Source organism: Xiphophorus maculatus, chromosome 3 (assembly GCF_002775205.1).
Source record: "Xiphophorus maculatus strain JP 163 A chromosome 3, X_maculatus-5.0-male, whole genome shotgun sequence".
Taxonomy (NCBI): domain Eukaryota; kingdom Metazoa; phylum Chordata; class Actinopteri; order Cyprinodontiformes; family Poeciliidae; genus Xiphophorus; species Xiphophorus maculatus.
The window spans coordinates 26,331,338-26,350,521 of NC_036445.1; the positions used below are offsets into that span (position 1 = coordinate 26,331,338).

At 41.1% G+C, this 19,184-nt stretch overlaps 1 protein-coding gene across 1 annotated transcript in view; it reads right to left on the bottom strand.

Moving 5' to 3' along the window:
* LOC102217084 (plectin-like) overlaps positions 1–19,184 on the bottom strand; it is a 131,567-nt gene that overhangs the window by 106,736 nt on the left and 5,647 nt on the right. The gene's annotated exons all lie outside the window — the stretch shown is intronic.

The window sequence follows — 19,184 nt, forward strand, 5'->3', positions numbered from 1 at the left end:
GGGTATGCCCGTCCCTGGGCATCTGCAATGTGGCACTGTGTCACACGGCTTGCACATGCCTGACGGAATTATGGGGTACATTCTCAAAACCATTCAGGGAGCTAGTCAATGCCTCACTAAGACCCTGGAAAAGAGAATTCACCACCATTATCAGCGGATTTCCAAGTTTTACATATTCTAATCTATTAGGCTTTGTGTGCACTCTTTGAGAGCGACGGAGGGATGTTTCACCATCTTGAAGTCCATCAGTCTGAAACTTTAAGGGTTCAGGCTGGGCAGTTGCATCACAACACCCATCATCACATGCTGCATCTGAGCTTATTTCATTATCTGGAGGAGTTTCCTCAGACTGCTGTAAATCCAAACACTGGGGGGATCTGTTAACTGAGTTCAGTTCAGGTGAAACTTCTGTTTGTTCAGGTGAGTTGTCATGTTCGGGTGAGTTGACACTTGATGCACCGTGAATATCTCCAGTACTTCCATCTCCTACAAGGGACTGAGTTGCTGGAGCATCAGGTGAGAGGGAAACTACAGACTCCTCTGTTTCTGCTGCTTTCTGGGCTGCACAAGGAGGCTCACTCGACTTGTGAGTTTCAGGCACTACAACATTTGTATCAGGTTTTGATATAATACGAGGGAAGAATGTCCAATCAGGTACATCATCCAAATCTGAGATGATCTCCTCTTCACTCTCGACGACTGGACATTGTCTTGTTCTTGGTCTCTTGTTTGGACGAGGTTTGACTGTTTCAGGTTCTGCAGCTGCTGACAGGAATCCACATGGCAGAAGCAAGTCTCTGTGCAGAGTCCGCACTGGTCCATCTTTACTTTCAGGTTTGACAGTATAAACTGGCATTTCTCCAGCTCGCTTGAGGACGATATAAACATCCTCCTCCCACTTGTCTGCCAACTTATGTTTTCCACGCAGCTTCACATTTCGTACAAGAACTCTGTCTCCTGTCTGCAAGGTTGATTCAATCACTCGCCGGTCAAATCTGGCTTTATTGCGACTTGCATTCTTTGCTGCATTATTAGTAGCAATACGGTAACTTTCTTCCAACCGAGATTTTAGATTGCCAACATACTGGGAATGAGTCTGCTTACTAGCACTGGTGGGCAATCTGAAGATCAAGTCAATGGGCAGTCTGGGTTGTCTCCCGAACATTAATTCGTACGGGGAGAATCCAGTCACGTCACTCTTTGTACAATTATAAGCATGTACCAGAGGTTTGACAAAGTCTTTCCACCGGAGTTTATCTGACTTATCAAGTGTTCCAAGCATCTGAAGAAGAGTGCGATTGAATCTTTCAACCGGATTCCCCCTGGGATGGTAAGGGGTTGTGCGCACTTTCCTCATGCCAATAAGTTCACAGAGTTCTTTAATGGTTTTTGATTCGAAATCAGCACCCTGATCACTAAGGAGCTTTTCAGGAAAACCATAGTGAACAATGAAGTTTTCCCAGAGGCACTTTGCTACGGTCTGTGCTCGCTGGTTTGGAGTTGGCATAGCCACTGCATATTTTGTAAAATGATCAGTTATTACAAGAACATCTTTTGTGTTTGAGCAGTCTGGCTCTATTGACAAAAAGTCAATGCACACCAGTTCAAGGGGTCGGCAGGTCTTAATGTTCATTAGTGGAGCGGCTTTCTCTGGATGTGTTTTTCGGCGAATACATCGCTCGCAGGCTTTAACCGTTTTCTCTATGGTCATGTACATTTTTGGCCAATAAAATCTGGTTCTTGCCAAATCTACTGTTCGTTCGACTCCAAGATGGCCCATATCATGATGAAGACTCCTGAGTGCTGTAGCTCTTAGCTCCTCAGGAAGCACAAGCTGATATGAAATGTTTGGACCATCCTGTCGCTTACGATAGAGCACTCCATTCTGCATCTCCAACCGAGACAACTCTCTGAGTAACAAGGGTAGTTCTGGTAACTCCAGCTTAAGGCTGGGACATGGAGTTTCACCAGTCTCCAAAAGTACAATGACTGCATTGATAGCAGGATCTAAGGTTTGTTTTTGCCTCAACTCTTCTTCTGAAAATGAATGGACAAGAGGGGACCCATCTACTTGCTCCTGCAGGAAGCAGTCGGGAATTGCTGAGGACTGGTGAGTAAGGGATTCAACCAAAGTCAATCCAGGAGTGGTAGCTTGAACATCAGGTACTGATGAAGTGACCAGATGACGTTCACAAATAGCCTTGATCACCTCCTGGGAAACAGTTTCTGGATTTTGAAGGTTACTCAGATGGTACAGTGTGAACTGCCGGATTCTCTCGCTTTCCTTCTTGGATGCATAATCATCCTTTGGTGGATCGTGAGGTCGGCGAGAGAGTGCGTCGGCATCTAGATTTTGCTTACCCGATCTGTACTGAAGACTGAATGAGTAAGTAGAAAGACTGGACAACCACCTGTACCCCGTCGCATCAAGCTTTGCGGATGTTAAAATATATGTAAGTGGGTTGCTGTCAGTCACTACTGTGAAATCTGTACCATAAAGGTAATCAGAAAATTTTTCTGTGACTGCCCACTTAAGGGCCAAGAACTCAAGCTTATGAGCTGGGTACTTTCTCTCACTCTTGGAAAGTCCTCGACTTGCAAAAGCTATGACTCGAGATTGACCATCTTGAACCTGATATAATGCAGCCCCAAGGCCAACAGTGCTGGCATCTGTATGTAGGACATACGGAAGTTGGGGGTCTGCAAATCCTAAGACTGGAGCTGATGTTAGCTTTCTTATTACGTCATCAAAGGCTTTCTGACATTGGGATGTCCACCGCTCACCAAAGGACTCCTTTGGGTTGCGATACTCTGGGCTTGGATTTACCTTCTGCTTCTTGTTCAGCTTTCTGAGTGGTGGATAACCAGACGTTAGTTCATTAAGTGGTTTTACAATAGTAGAGTACCCTTGAATGAACCGTCGGTAGTATCCAGCAAATCCTAAAAAGGATTGAAGCTCTTTAAGATTTGCGGGGATCGGCCAGGTATTTAAGGCCGCAACTTTCTCAGGATCAGTTTCAACTCCTCTCTCAGAAACAATGTGACCAAGGTATTTCACTGATGTTTGAAAGAATTTGCACTTCTCTGGTGCCAGTTTCAAACCATATGTCATCAATCGTCCAAGAACACGCTGCAAGCGCTGTTCATGTTCTTCCAGGGACGATGAGAAAATAATCAGGTCGTCAATGAACACTAAAACTTCTTTTAGGTTCATATCGCCAACACACTTTTCCATCAGTCTTTGGAAGGTTGAAGGCGCATTTGTTATTCCTTGGGGCATCCTGTTAAATTCCCAGAATCCAACTGGACACACAAATGCAGTCTTATGCTTGTCTGCTTCTTCCATTTCGACCTGATAGTAGCCTGACTTGAGGTCTAAAACGGAGAACCACTTAGAACCAGCAAGTGCAGTGAAAGCATCTTCCAGTTTTGGAAGAGCGTAGGCGTCTTTAATGGTCTGCATATTCAGCTTTCTGTAATCCACACACAGACGAACAGAACCATTCTTTTTGCGAACCACAACGATTGGGGAAGCGAATGGGGATTCAGATTCCCGTATGACTCCAGAATCAAGGAGTTCCTGTAGATGTTGTCTCACAGCATCCACATCGTTGGGGTGTATCGGACGTGCTCTTTGCTTAAAAGGCGTCTCATCACTGAGCTTGATTCTGTGTTTCACCTTATCAGTATGGCCAAAATCCAGGTCATTCTGAGAAAAAACGTTTGGCATGGTGTTTAACATTTTTGTTATTCGCCCTTTCCATTCAGTGGATAAAGGTGAATCTCCAAAATCAAAGCTCAGTTCTGGGGAAGACTCCGCTTGAAATTGAGAACAGTCTGGTTCATTGACAGTGTGTTCTTTGTGTAACACCTGTACTATAGCATTAACATCTGCCACAATAGTTTTGGGGGGAATGACTATGTCATGATTGGTGTCATTTCTTAATACGACAGGAATATGACATGAGCGTTTGCTTGGTAAAGTTACTGCAATCGCTGAAACGAGTAAGCCATTCGGTAGAGAAGAAGCTGATGGTTGCTCAAGAATGACATCTCTTTGAATGTTCAAATGATCAACATGAACAAAAGCTTCAACAACAGCGGTCTGCCTTGCAGGGACAACTCTAGGCAACTTGCCCGTTAGTTTTGCACAACCAAGGCTGCTGCAGTTAAGCTCCCTTTGTCGTATCTCAAGTATTTTGAGAACAGCCTGATATCCATTCATCAAAGGCTGAAAAGATGAACGTTTCTGGTAATCAGCATAAAGAACGTCAAGTGTGTTTGTGCCTATAAGCACCTGTTCATGGGCTGCAGAGCGGAGGTGAGGAATAACCAAGGCCAAAGTGTTAATTTTAATATCAGAGCCAACAAACTCTTTTGGAAAGGTGATGGTAAGCTCAACATATCCTAAATAGGGAACAAACTGGCCATTAGCACTCTCCACTTCAAGCAAATCATTTAAAGAATGAATGGTCAGATCAGAAAGGTGTTCTTCATAAAAAGACAGGGGCACAGTTGTGACTTGTGAACCTGTGTCCAGTAGACAGTTTGTGTCTTTCCCTGCAATGGATACTTGAGCTGTGGTTTTAGTTCCCACAAGGCCATGTGGTAATTTTGACCCTTCTACCTCAACGCTCTTGACAACAGATTTTATGGTTTCGGGACTGGAGTTTTGTAACTTCGCTCCCATATGTCCCTCTATGAGAGCAGACACTAGTTTAAATGTGTCTCACTTTGAGAAGCATTAGAGGCTTCCCAAGCAGCCTGCTTTTCTCTCAGCTGTTTTTTCTTAGCTGCTACAAGGGAAGGATTTGGTGCTTTATCACAGACTGAAACAACATGGCCATCCTCTCCACACTGGAAACAGTACCAGGGACGTGGTCTGCCATTTGCTTTAAATGTGGAAGGATAGCTTGTTTTTGGTTTCACCACATGGGCTTCATGTGTGACACTTAGAGGAACAGACTTTGCTTTTTGTTGTTTAGGTTGTTTTGGCTTTTGACTCCCTGACACAATGCTCTTCACCTGAATGCTGAGGTCAGCAATTTGTTGCTTGAGCATCTCAAAATCAGTCTTATTTATCAAATCATTTGTGTCATGTGCAAGATGCACTTGTGACATGGCACGCTGCTTGCAAGCACCAGACTTAGTATGGCTGAAATGCTGTCGCATGCGAGTCATTTTTGCAGCCTGTTTATCTTCTTCTGTCCTAAGAAGGAGCAACAATTCTGCAAAGGTAGGAGGTTTTTCTTTCTTTTGTTCTAACTGAAGATCGACTATTAAAGTGTTCTCCCAACAGCCTCTACAGAACTGCTTTAAAAGCTGTTGGTCAAACTCTGGAGCGGACACACCACCACGTCTCATTGTTTTGCTTAAAGTAGTGTGCAATCTCTGCAGGAAAACAGAAGGTAATTCTCCATCATTCTGGAACGTGCTCATGAACCTAGCATAAAGCTCGTCACCATCTTCAACTGTCCCGTAGGCAGAGTCAAGCAACTTGAGGTAAGTTGAGGGACTAGACTGTGGGCTCAAATGTTTGATCATTTCAGAAGCAGGAGGAAGAAGACTGTCTAATATACGATGTGTGCAATGCAAGTCTGACACAGATGGGTCTCTGACAAGAATTTCAACACTTGCACGCCATGTATCATAATCTGCTTCATGGCTTGGACGTGGACTCTTGCCTGAGAAAGCTCTGAGTCTACTGGGTGAAGCAAACTGGGGTGAGTTATCATTGCTGCGCACCACATGCTCAACCACCACTCGCTGAACTGCAGGTGGGTTAACATCGATTAGGGGCATAGCAGTGGATGCAGATGAAACAGAAAAAGTCTGTGGGGGGTTGAGATCAATCAGGTTTTTACTGGAAATGGAAGGGGTATGAGGCTCACTTGGATCACTTGCCGGTGTCAAAATCGTGGATTTGGTAGGCGTCACTGGTTGAGGGTTTTCAGAAGATGAAACATCTCTTTGGCTAGTTGAGTCTTTTCGTGGGGTTGGACTCTGTGAAGCTGAGGATTCTGGATCAGTCTCAGGTGATTGGGCAAAAATACTTTCTGCAGATGAAACCAGATTTTTAAGTTCCTCCTTCAACATTTCCCCTAATGAATTTCCACTCAGCCTGGCAATTTCAGAGAGCTGTTCCATGTACATCTTAGTAGCTTTGCTTCTGGCATCTAATGTGTAGACACTTCCTAAAGCCTTTAACTCATACACAATGCCTGCTTGAGTCGTGCTTGGAAGCTGAAGAGGCAACAATGGCTCTAATGTCTGCATGGCAGTCTCATGTGAAAACTCAATAATCATGTTTTTATGGAAATCTGACTTAGGATCATCTAAGCGAATGTAACGATTAATGGACCCATACTTCTGGAGAAAGGTGGACACTTCCTCATCTGTCTCTGACCCTGTTAAACCACTAACAACCACAGAATGGGAAATTTGTACGGACTCCCGGAGTACCACATCCATTTTTCTTTTCAGAAAAAGTACTTGGGACGTTCAAACAACAGGGGTAAGATGTCTGACACTTAAACACACACTCTAGCTCCTGGCTGGCTCGCCAAAGCTTCCTCTGTAACACAGATGAGAAGGGTATTTTATATATTAGATGAATGGGCCAATAGGTTCGACTATCGGAGCATAGTGGGGTGTTTAAATGACACACAAAGGCAGTTAAATGAATTTAAAAAAACAACTGGCTTTAGTGACATAAACCATGAAATTAACAAACAGTTATACAAGACACACAATTATGAAAATAAAATTACACACAATAAAATACAAAAAAATAATACAAATACTTGGCCAAGTGCTAGTTCTCAGTTTTGAATCTTTTGGGTGCACCCTGGTAATCTGAATTCTAAATCGTAATAGGCAACAGATCAATCAATTCCAGTTCCAATTAGGTTCAGCTCAACACCATTCACATGAGGAGAATTTCCTACACAGCAGTTTGTTACGAAGTACCAAATAAAAACCAGTCCAAAAGGTGAGATCAGAAATTCCAGGATTAAACAATAAAAAGAAAAATGTCAGTCAGGGGTCTCATTCATAACCAACTGTGTGTGAAGATGTGAGTGGTACCAGCCTACCACACCGCGGGGTGCAGCAGGACTCCAAACGGAAAAGAAGGAATCCAGGAATCCAGTTCTTTCTAAGTCCAGGTGGGAAGGCTCGCCATCAAAGTCACAGGAGGAATCCACCTCAGGAACAATCCAGCATAAACAAAAAACCTGACCTGTCAACAGACAGGACCAGCAGAATCATAGGATTTTATTAAGCTGTTCTAGCTTTAATCCTGAAATCATGTTTCTGTATATTTGACATCAATTACTGTAAATTACAAAAGCATTTCTTCAAACAATATTAAACATTACATTTTATCCAAAATCAGTAAAAGTTTACATTTTAATAATCAAATAGTTCAGATAAACAATATTATTCAACAAAAATGTGGTAAACAGAACAAAAACCCAAATGAAAGGCACAGAATATGCTCACCGATCTCAATGCGACACGTTAGGGACAACAATATGGTGGCTCTCAGTCCGGACCCGTGAGGCACTAGATAGTGTAGTAAGGCATATTTTCCATGCTTTAGCCTTGATAATATGAGCTATCATTGTGAACAAAGTAAGAATATAACGTAAATTAGGTTTTACCTTCAGCTGAACGGAGAACAAGATGAACTTAAAACGTTAGCCTAGTAGCCGTTAGAGCTAAACCAGTAGCCGTTGGCCGTTAGAGCTAACGAGTCAGCTCTAACGGTGTTCAGCAGAAAAAGTGAACTTGTCTTTCCTTTTCTTTTTTTTTCACTTCACGCGTCCAGCTTAGAAGTCGGATGATCTGGGAAAGCGTTTGTTTAGAGTTGTATAACTGTTTTAAAACAGAGACTCTCACGCTGCCCAGCTTAATCGTTTCCGGATCTCTCTCGCTTACACACTCAATGCTGCGGAAGGGCGGGTCCTGCAGCGGCAGTCCGAATTCTGATTGGTTTAAACTCACTGGAAGCTAAACTTCCTATTGGCTAGGTAAACCACCTAGCTTCCCTAACCTCCGTTTCTTAAAGAGGCATCCCCATTTTATGTGGGTTACACCTAGTCACCTCGACGGAAGAAGAAAACCATTCACAGCATGTCACCACAAACATCTCACACTTCACACCCCGTCATACTTTTTTAGAGCTAATCTCAACTACTGATCAGGTCCCAAATTTGGGTGTAATGAAGGACTCAGGCCTGAACCCTCAGAGTCATATAAAGACAGTTACAGAGTCAGCCTTCTGTCACCTAAAGAACATTTCTAGGATTAAAAGACTAATGACCTGGCAAGATCTAGAGAAACTTATCCATGTGTGTATCTCTGTTGCATTTATTACTGCAACAGTGTCTTCACAGGTCTGCCTAAAAACACATCACCCACTTCTAAAGTCCTTCCACTGGCTCCCTGTAGCTCAGAGAATAGACTTTAAAATACTTTTGCTCGCTTATAAAATCACTGAATGGCTTAGGACCAAAACATCCTCCGTGGTAGTATCAACCTTCCAGACCTCTCAGGTCTTCTGCTTCTGGTTCTGCTCTGCATCCCCAGAACCAGAACCAAACATGGTCAAGCAGCATTCAGCTTCCAGAAAACTGCAAAACTGCTGAAACACTGAGTTCCTTAAAATCTAGACTACAAGCCAATCTACTAAAGAGTTGCCTTTGACTCAGCATAACTGGAAAATTGATGAATATATTTGATTAATGCTGCTGATTTTGACGAGGATCATAACTGGTTGCTGTATTATGTATTTATGTCGTAAAGCTCTTTGAACTGCCTTGTTGCTGAAATGCGATATACGAATAAACTTGACTTGACTGAAACCGGATCATTAACTGGAAAATGATCAGAAACACAGCAATCAATTTATCACAGCATAGCTGTGCTATGGCCCACTTAAAGTCCAAACCGCAACCTGATTAAATGTTATGACGGGATTCGGTACCATAAAAGGGTGTATTTAGTTTTCAGACTCATACCTTTTAAATATAGTTATGTTAAGCCAATGGAGCTTTGTTGCCTTTTCTTGTTTATTTACAATTAACTGCTCAGCATGAAACAACCAGAGACACGATTAGAGCCAAGTTAAAGGGAGCTTGCTCCCACTGGTACATCTTCCTCCAAAAAATCAAAAATAAATAAATTTTAAAAAATCAGCTATTATTTATTTCAGCTTGTCCCGCTGTCAGTATCTCTGCTTCCTGTTTTTCTCCACTCCCACACTCTCAGTGCCTCATCATCTTTTTTCTGTCTGTGCTCCATGGGACGGGGATTTTCTGCCTGCGGCGCCACTCTGGCTGCTGACCCCAACGTTCTGCTCCCAGAAAAGGTGATGAGACTCGTCCGGTGTGTGTGAGTGACTTGTATCGATTCCTGCTGAGACCCTTCAGCCTTCCAAGAATTGACACCAATGACTCATTCTGCGACTGCCCTCAGCTACATACTGTCTCCTAGTGGAAGTCACCAGAAATACACGTAGTTTGGTCTACAAGTGAATGTTTTAACCCCGTAACTGTCACGAGGACATTGGTATCCTTCTGGATCAACTGGAATACATTTAAGTGTTAAACCATCATTAAGAAAGTTTATCTGGGTGACATAAAAAGTTGACCTTTTCTTAACATATACATTTTTTCTGTTCTAATTTCCAAAGAGAAGGCAGTAAATATGCACAGATATGAAATTCTTGGCCAATTTCCAGGTGATCATTTTGACCTGCGGATTCTGATGTTAGCTCATTTAGCAATTATTTGTCTTTAATAAGTACAATACAGTAAAAAACAAGAAGAGTACATTGTTTTTTTCTGGCCTTTTCTCTTGTGTGCAATATTTTATTATTTACATTAGAAGTGATGTCACACGGTGTGAGTGAGAAACAGGCTGCTGTAAAATGTTACGTCTACTTATAAAAGGTCTTATTATTTATTTACGCACAAACTGTTTAAATATACATATCTACACATCACATAAATTACTTTATTTATTTATTCTTTTTATTTGTGTATTTAATTTCTTAATCTGGGACCTGAGTCAGGTTTTTGTACCACAAACAAGTAAAGGTAGTATAGCGTTAGCATATTTTATTAGTGATTAGCACAGCTAGCACATTTAGCACATTTATTACCTAAAGAGGAGAGTTTTTTTGTTCATTTTCTAGTGAGTGTGAACCCTTAGTACCTTAACTGAAGTGTTCAGATGTTTTAAAGTCACCCAGACAAAATAGCAAACTTGTTGTAATACATCAAGCCTTCCTGTTACCTGCGGAAAATCCTGCTCTCTCAGCGCCTGAATGAACCATGACATGTCAATTTAGATGTTTTCTACACGTTTTGTGTTTTGTTTGACCTTATTGGCATTGAAAATAGTAAAAGTTGACTCTTCTTCACTCAGTAACGACATCCACAACAAAGAGCGTTATTGCCAGTGAGGCGGGGCTGATTATGCCTGTCAGGGCAGCTCAAGCTGAAAATCATCTGATTCCGATCACCTGGCCAATTCTCAGCGCATCTCAACTTTATGGCTGTGTCACCGTCTTTGACTCACCTCTGACTAGACAATAGGCTTTGACTGACTGAGAAAAGGGATTTTCATCTGCGCCCCTGCTGGCATTCAGCTTTAAAATCCTAGTATGAATTTGAAGAACACGAGTAGAGGTCGTAACACTCAGCTACCCGTGGACAGGAGCAGAAAACAATCTGCTAAGTCAAAAGGTAAAAACATCACGTGAGTCAAATCTGTGAAAACACTACATGGAGCACAACAAATACTCCCTGAGAACAGCTGAGTGTAACACGGCAGAGTTCAGCTGGGGCAAAGTGTAGCGACGGTTCTGCAGGAAAGCCAGAATTGCCAGTGATTTGAACTTTGAGATAAGAAAACAAACAGCAGCCGTTTCCCCCCGCCCCCAGTGTTGTCGTTTGACCTCTGATCTCGGTAGAGAACGGAAACGCCCTCCGGGGACCCGACGCTTCGACGGGGCATGCTACAGTGTGGGAGGCCTTGTTTACTTTTGCACTGACGTGTCATCTGGGAAGCATTTTTGGACCATGCCTATCATGTAACCCTGGTTTCTGCTTTTCTTGCTGGTGAACCCCTCCTCCCCCCGCACACACACACACACACCCTGAAAGGCATCCTTACCATTTAGGGTAGTTTTTAATAAAACACATTTCTGTCATCGCCAAAGCAAACAAGCTTCACTCATTCCTCTTCCTCATCATCGGTGTCTCGGACCGAAGGAGATTTATCGCTCCGCTAACAGAGAAGAATGTAACAAGTTACTCGTTGTGGCAAATCTGCTGTCCCATGTGAAAACCCAGCATGCAATGTCATAACAGTGTAGCCGTCAGCTGTGTGGGGTGACCTGCTGGGACATTCCTGGCCCCGTGTGGAGGCCGTCATGCCGAGTGGCTCCAGTTGCTCCAAATACCAGTGGCCTGCAATAAACTCATAGCCTTTCTGTGTTTGGGAAGCGATGGGACCGACCAAGACAGAGAAGGACACACTCCCGTAAGCCTCATCACGCACACGTCGTTACCAACCATCAGATCTTGTGTGAAGGAAATCACCCAGAAGCCCAAGTTGGCAATAAAGCGGGCGACGTCTCCTCTTACTCCAGCTTCCAGGTGGAATCTGGGCAAGAGTGAGTGTGCGTAAAATTTCAGAGTCCACATAAAAAGTTCTTGTCTTTGAACAACAAATGCGCTCCTGTCAAAGTGGAAACAGAGATTTCTAATTATTCCCGTGAAGCAGATGGCACCCATTTGGAGATGAGGAGAGAAATCAGCGGGCGACCAGAATCCCAATGTTTTCAGCTGGAAAACCTCTGAACTTTGACCGACCGGTCGCAAGCTTCAACATTAAAGCTTTTTTTTTTTTAACAATCACTGAATGCGCCATAAAGCTACCGGGTCTTTGCTAAAAACACTCTGTGGTTTTAGTAGTTGCTGCTGTTAGACTCGAGTTTTGCTACTTTCAGCATCAGTGAGGTGTTTAACAGTGGAGTCAGAGGAAGAGCAGAAACGTAACAAGCTAGTTAACCGAACGGCATTGTTAACTAGGTTGCTACCACACTGAGCTAGGTTTTTATGCCAGTCATTTCATTTTGTTTTTTGTAGTTTTGGTCAAATTCTACCAGATTTGTAAAGTAACATAAGCCAGCTGCCGCAGGTTATCACATAATATCTGCCTCTGATTGGAAATGCTTCACTGGATCGGATTTGGGCACATTTCATGGAAAAGCTGAACGTAATCAAATAAAGTAGCTCGATTTGATGCTTTTGAGCCTCCACCCACTTTCTGTTGTGAGCCTTTCTGGATTAGGAGATTTCGGAAATTGTCTTAATGGTAGTTTGATAGTGATAATAATATACATACAGTACAGACCAAAAGTTTGGACACACCTTCTAATTCAATGGGTTTTCTTTATTTTCTTGACTATTTATAAGGCAAGAAATCCCACTTATTAACCTGACAGGGCAGGTTGACCTATGAAGTGAAAACCATTTCAGGTGACGACCTCTTGAAGCTCATCAAGAAAATGCAGAGTGTGTGCAAAGCAGTAATCACAGCAAAAGGTTGCTGCTTTGAAGAAACTAGAATATAAGGGCTATTTTCAGTTGTTTTACACTTTTTTGTTTAGTGCATATTTCCACATGTGTTATTCATAGTTTTGATGCCTTCAGTGTGAATCTACAATGTCAGTAGTCATGAAAATAAAGGAAACTCATTGAATTAAAAGGTGTGTCCAAACTTTTGGTCTGTACTGTATTTATATATATATATATATATATATATATATATATATATATATATATATATATATATATATATATATATATATATATATATATATATATATATATATTTTATATATATATATATATATATATACAGTATATATACACACACACTATGGCAAAATTTTAGTCAATATAAACTTGCTTTCTTTGCATTATTTGAGGTCTAAAAGCACTGCATCTTAGTTGTTATTTTGACCATTTCTCATTTTCTGCTAATAAATACTAGATTTTTGCTTGGAGTTTCAGAGACATGTTGTCAGTAGTTCATAAAATAAAAGAACAATGTTCACTTTATTCAAACATATACCTATAGATTGTAAAATCATAGAAACCGATCATTTTAAGTGGTCTCCTGGTTTCTTTTTTCTTTTTTTTTAACCCCTCCAGGGGGTCCTTTTGTGGGCTCTAGAGTCCCTTTTCATGAAGTAGGCCGACAGGAAAGGGGGGAAGACATGCGGTAAACGTCGCCGGGTCCGGGAGTCGAACCCGTGAGGACTTGAGGCCTCCAAATGTGGGTCGCGCTAACCCCTACGCCACCACGGCACACCTGGTTTCTTTAGTAAAAAAAAAAAAGCACAATTGGCTTCTCCTTGACAAAATTTATTACAGTATACAGTTGAGATTGATCAGATGTTTTCTTCCTCCTAATTTAGTTAGTTACTGCTGGAAAACTACATCTTCAGTATGACAGCAGGAGTTTTTCCTCTAAGAAAACCAGATTACATGTATGCATGTTGTTGGGACTATGTACATGCAGCCAGGTTTTTCTACAGCCATGTACAGTAAGTACATATCTCTTTCGTCATTAAAGATAATTATGTGGGTATGAGGGGCTGGGAAACAAGTGGGAGGAATTCTCTCGCTTGTTTTGGAGGTGGAGCTTTTTAACTAGACCTGTCCATGTTTAGTGGTGTGTTGGAGCAGTAACACACACAGACTCTCCTGCACGCATGCAGTAAATCCTCCTGCCTCTCTTAAGGATGTTTTTTGTTTTCCCCTGTAACTTTTTCACAGCCCAGCAGAGCCTTGGAGCAACAAACCCAGACTAATAACAGCCTTAATAAAGCTTCACGGCCCTGCCCCGCTTACAAAGCGAAGACACAAAAAGTCTTTGTATCAGACAAAACACAGGTGTTGGAATCTAAATGGTTTCCACACGAGTGTGTTTTCCCAGCCCTCTTCTGTTTTTCCTCCGAGGAAAACCAGGAAGCCGTGTGTTACAGCTCTTGTGAAAATCAGGGCGAGCCTGGAGTTGAATACCTTCCAGCTTTGACGTTTCTCGCTCACGTTAAAGCTGGAAGCCCCGCTGACGACTGGGTGACAGCTGCCACTCTGTTCAGGCTGCCGGTCGGGATGTGCGCTGCATGTCGTGTGAGAGCAAACACGACGTCAGATTTAATAAAACGCAAACATCGTCATCTACAAAATTGCCGAGCGGCACTGGAACAGCTTGACTCAGCAATGTTCAGGCAGAGCGAAGGCTGAAAGGCTCAGCCCATACTCTGACCTGCGCACAACAAATTAATTCACTGGCATTACTTTGTAAAGACGAATGAAATAGATCAACTTTCTATGAAATTCTTACATGTGAGAGTAAACCACAAGAATCTAGGTGTACAGAAATACAAGCTAAAACAACCGATGGAACCAAATTGGTTAAAAAAAAACTACATAAAAATCTATCAGTGGATAATACTGTAGGTATGTTCTAATCAGAGATTTGCAGATTATTTCCAATCTCTGTTTTTTATTGAGCTTTGACCTCATTTTTCTTATTGTCAATTAAAACTTAAAAAGCATTATTAACAGTTTTTTTTATTAATTACTTTTATGAAGTTTATGTAACAAATTTGCAGTACAAATCTGAGAATAGATCAATTTTTACTTTTAAGAAAATAATCAAACATAATATTCTTTCAAGGTCTGATGAAATATATTGTGTGTGTGGCAACATTACAAAGATATTTTTCCTTTGTTATAATTTCTATATATACAAATTGCTTGGTTCATGTCTAAAGATCTCTCTGTATGGATGGCTGATTGTTGCTTATGGTATAGTCAACCAAGTAACATTTTTTTTTTTTCTTCAAACCACTCTTTCATTGAATTCTTCTATCTAAATCAACACGTGCGACGTTTATTTCAAAGTGTAAATGACTGAAGTAAACAAATTAATTAACTAAGAAAGCTTCCAGGAAAGATATTTACAGAAAGTCGTCCAGATATACTTGATCCCTCCCCAGCTTGAAGGTATGAACCAACTAAAACTGCAACAACATGACACGGCAAAGTAGCAACATTTCTAGCACACACAACTCTGGCTTTGTTTCAGCATCTCGAATCGGCAGCAGGCCCTTAAAGACACAGTATCTCAAATAGCTTTCAACACCTGCTGTGTTTTCTCTAACTGAGCTGATGATGAGACAGAAATCACACCAAAGTGTTGCTGTTAGCTCGTTCTCTTAGCGCTTGGGTGTGATACGTTCACTGAGTGGATAAAGATTGGATTTCTGAGCAGTCAGCTACTATTCAAGCTGAAAGCAAAAGGAGAACAAAATGCCTCTGTGTTATTAATCTAACATGTCCTAGTTTGGTAAAACCTTGCATCCCACACAGTTACACCGTTAGTATTTATGAGTGTAAATTAAAATGATGCATGTATGGGAATATTCTGTAGCTGCAGTGCAACGCACCTCTGGATCAAACGTTATCCTGTCTGCACTGTTTTGCTATTTTTACGGCTTCCGTCTCTCTCGCATGCTAAACAGGCATAAACACCAGAGCATCAGGCGTTTAAAGAGTGAACAGCCTCTGTTCTGCAAAATCATTAGCTGTTTGACACAAAGGTCAACAGATTGGCTGAAGATTGCAGCGCTGCTTCTTTCTCTCCCTTAAAAGGGCCTGAAGGAATCCCGGCATATTTGTACTGACGACATCCTGCCCCGGCGTAACCTCCGCCCTCAGCTGTGTGTCACCACTGATCTATTCCAGGCAGAAAGGGGAGGCGTGGGCGTAAATGAAAAAAACTACATAAAAAAAGTAAATCGAAATGTTTTTTTTTTTCCCCTTTCCTGCTTTATCAGCTGTCACAGCACAATGCTTATCCCAGCTGATTCATGGAGCTACGCCCGACAGGCACCGACTGCTGCGCTTTATCTTAATTCATATTCGACAGAAGCACAGTCGCTGGAAAGTTCCATTGCCACGGCTGTTCATGTCTAGTTTGCATAAAAGGTGCCAGAGAGTTGTTAAAAACTTTAAAAATTGACCTCATTTGACTAGACTGCAGATGAGAGAAAACTCTACCGAAAATGTCATGTGCACTGCAAGAAACGCCAAGTCTTACCAAGTGGTTTTGGACTAGTTTCTAGTGCAAATATATTAGTACACTAAAAAACAGACAAAACTAACTTATAAGTAACTTTTCAGCAAGATACATAAGCTTGGTTTTAGTCACTAATTCCTAAATATTGATGAAAAAGTACCAGTTCCTTCCAACTTATCCATCCATCCATTTTCTTTCACCCTTGTCCCTAGTGGGGTCGGGAGGTGCTGGTGTCTATCTCCAGCTAATGTTCAGGGCGAGAGGCGTGGTTCCCCCTGGACAGGTCACCAGTTTGTCGCAGTGCAACACAGAGACAGACAGGATAAACAACCATGCACACACACTCACACCTAAGGAGTACTTAGAAAGACCAATTTCCCAAAAACAGTCATGTTCTTGGACTGTGGGAGGAAGCCAGAGAACCCGGAGAGAACCCACGCATGCACAGGGAGAACACGCAAACTCCATGCAGAAAGACCTCGGGCCGGGAATCGAACCCAGGACCTTCTTGCTGCAAGGCAACAGTGCTACCAACTGTGCCACTGTGCAGCTTTGTTCCACTTATAACATGGGAAAAATATCTTGGTATAAGTAAAACTAATCTGTCAATGGAACTAGTACTTTTTCTACAATTTTAAAGAATTTTGTAAGCTAACTTATTTTAAGTGTATGAAGATATTTGTGCTAGAAACTTAAACAAAACTAGTTGGTGAGAGTTTGTGTTTTGCAGTGTATGTCTTTATAAACACATAAACATACAAAGTCAGCTTCCTATGAGAAACATATGAAATTTGGCCAAACTAAAGATAAATGAAACACTGATTTTCTAATGGTAGTAGCCATAAACAGCTGGGCAAGCAGGTAAAACTTTATGAATGCCAGTTATGAATCTGTTAGTTTGTTATATGAAATCAAGACAGATAGAAATAGTGGAGTTTTACTGAACAAAAAAAAAAAACAGAATGAATGAATGATGGATACATTTTGGTGATCGCACCTTGTTTTTGAATTTAACTAATTTAAGAGACATCTGATAATATCCATGTCAGTTGAAGTTCCTATAGAGTCTAGTGCCAGATTTATTATAAAGTACTGACTTTACATAACCAGCTGAAGACATAAAACTGGCTTAAATCTGTCAACGCGTTCTAAAAGTCAAACCTAAAAAGCAACATTAGTCCATGTCAGTAGTACTGCAGCTGCGGAGATGAATCAAACCCGACAGCTTGGTGCGAATCCAAAAACAGAACAGGCTGAGATAATCGTTTTCTACGCTTTAAAACATCAAAACAAATGGAAATAAAGCAACAGCCTGACAAGCAGAGAGTCACCTCTTCAGTCACCGTTTATGAATAAATGCTATACAATATCTGGGTTTTGTAGTCCAGTGGCATGTGTCAGTCCATCACAGACTGATGTAAACACTGAGGAAGGAGGAAAGTAAAAAAAAAAAAAAACGAGGTATGTACAATATTAAGATTATTAACAGAGAAGTGAAACTTTTTGTCTGTTTATGAAAAAGAGATGAGCTAAAATCTCATTGCATTCCTGTGATAATCACCTCATCTGTTCCATCCTATCAGTAACCATGACAAGTTACTGTAGCTCAATAGAGGCCAGATTTGAGCCGTTATTAGAAGAAAAGTAGGTTTGCAAAGTGAAAACATGTTTTAGTCGTTTGACTAAAACAGAAACCAAAAATAGGAGAAATAATAAAAATGGAGATAGCTAAAAACGTCATACATAACAATTTCTTAGTTAAGTGCTCTTCGGGTGAAATATTATAAGGTCTGACATCCGAACACTTCCCAGCCTCTGGCAACCAATGAGCCCAAGACTATGAAAACATGGGAAAGACCAAGAAAGAAGAAAATATTAATGATCCAGAAAACATTTTCTTACAGTTTTACTCTCATAGCAGCAGCAGAAGAACTGATTGAAAAACATCTCACTGGCATCAGGTTCAGATGGGACACAAGTCGGTTTGCTTTTACTATGAAAACAATAATCAGCTTTTTCAGCTTTTAAACAACAGACCCCAAAAATTTGTTTACTTAATCTTCCCCTTAGCAAAAACAGCTGGCAAGTTTTTATAAAGCGCTGCCCTTAAGGTTTGTTTGCATTGGCCAGTATGTTTACATCGTACAGCATCCTATGAGTGCAGCCAATGTGTCAGATTTCCATTGTTCTGTCATTTACAGCATTGTTTCAAAATCATATGCCCATCCAGCCTTTCACTCCTGCAGTAGTCATGTTTTTGTTGTGTTCATGTGCAACTTAAACAAAATAAAGATGTGAAAAATAATTGAACTGATGTCATCATTTCAACAAGTCAATAACATCTCTTGTTCCAGTATTGACAAGTTAGATTCTTGAGTTTTTGCCTTATTATAAGAACTTTAGGTAAGATACCCAATGAAAGAAATTACATTTTTAACCCTTTGTATCAATGAAAGTACGCTAGGCTTTGGTTTCACTAAGTAAATAACAAATCTACACTAAAAACCCAACTATTTAGAGCTACTTTAACACCATGAAAAGCTAATTACACATCAACATGATGGCATTTACAAAAAATGCCATGTTTCAATTGATGATTTTTATGTTTTTGTGCCGTAAATCACTTTGAACTGCATTATTGCTGAAATATGCAAAACAAATAAACTTGACTGATTGAATTATAACATAGCACGTCAGGTAGCACTTTCTTAATTTCAGAATATATTTCCACATATTCTGAAAATATTTCTTATTTGTATAAGTAAAAGCAGCCTTTCTATAGATGAGAATACACTAATAAGGTACATGTGGGTCATTGAGGATAGATATTTTTGCTTTTTTTGGGAAGTCTTGAAAAGCTGGTTTCAGGCTCTTTTGTACCTAATTTTGCGACTTTCTTAGTTTTGAAAGTGTGAAAAACTACTTTCTGGGGCGTGCTGTGGTGGCGCAGGGGGTTAGCACGCCCCACGTTTAGAGGCCTTAGTCCTCGACGCGGACGTCGCGGGTTCGACTCC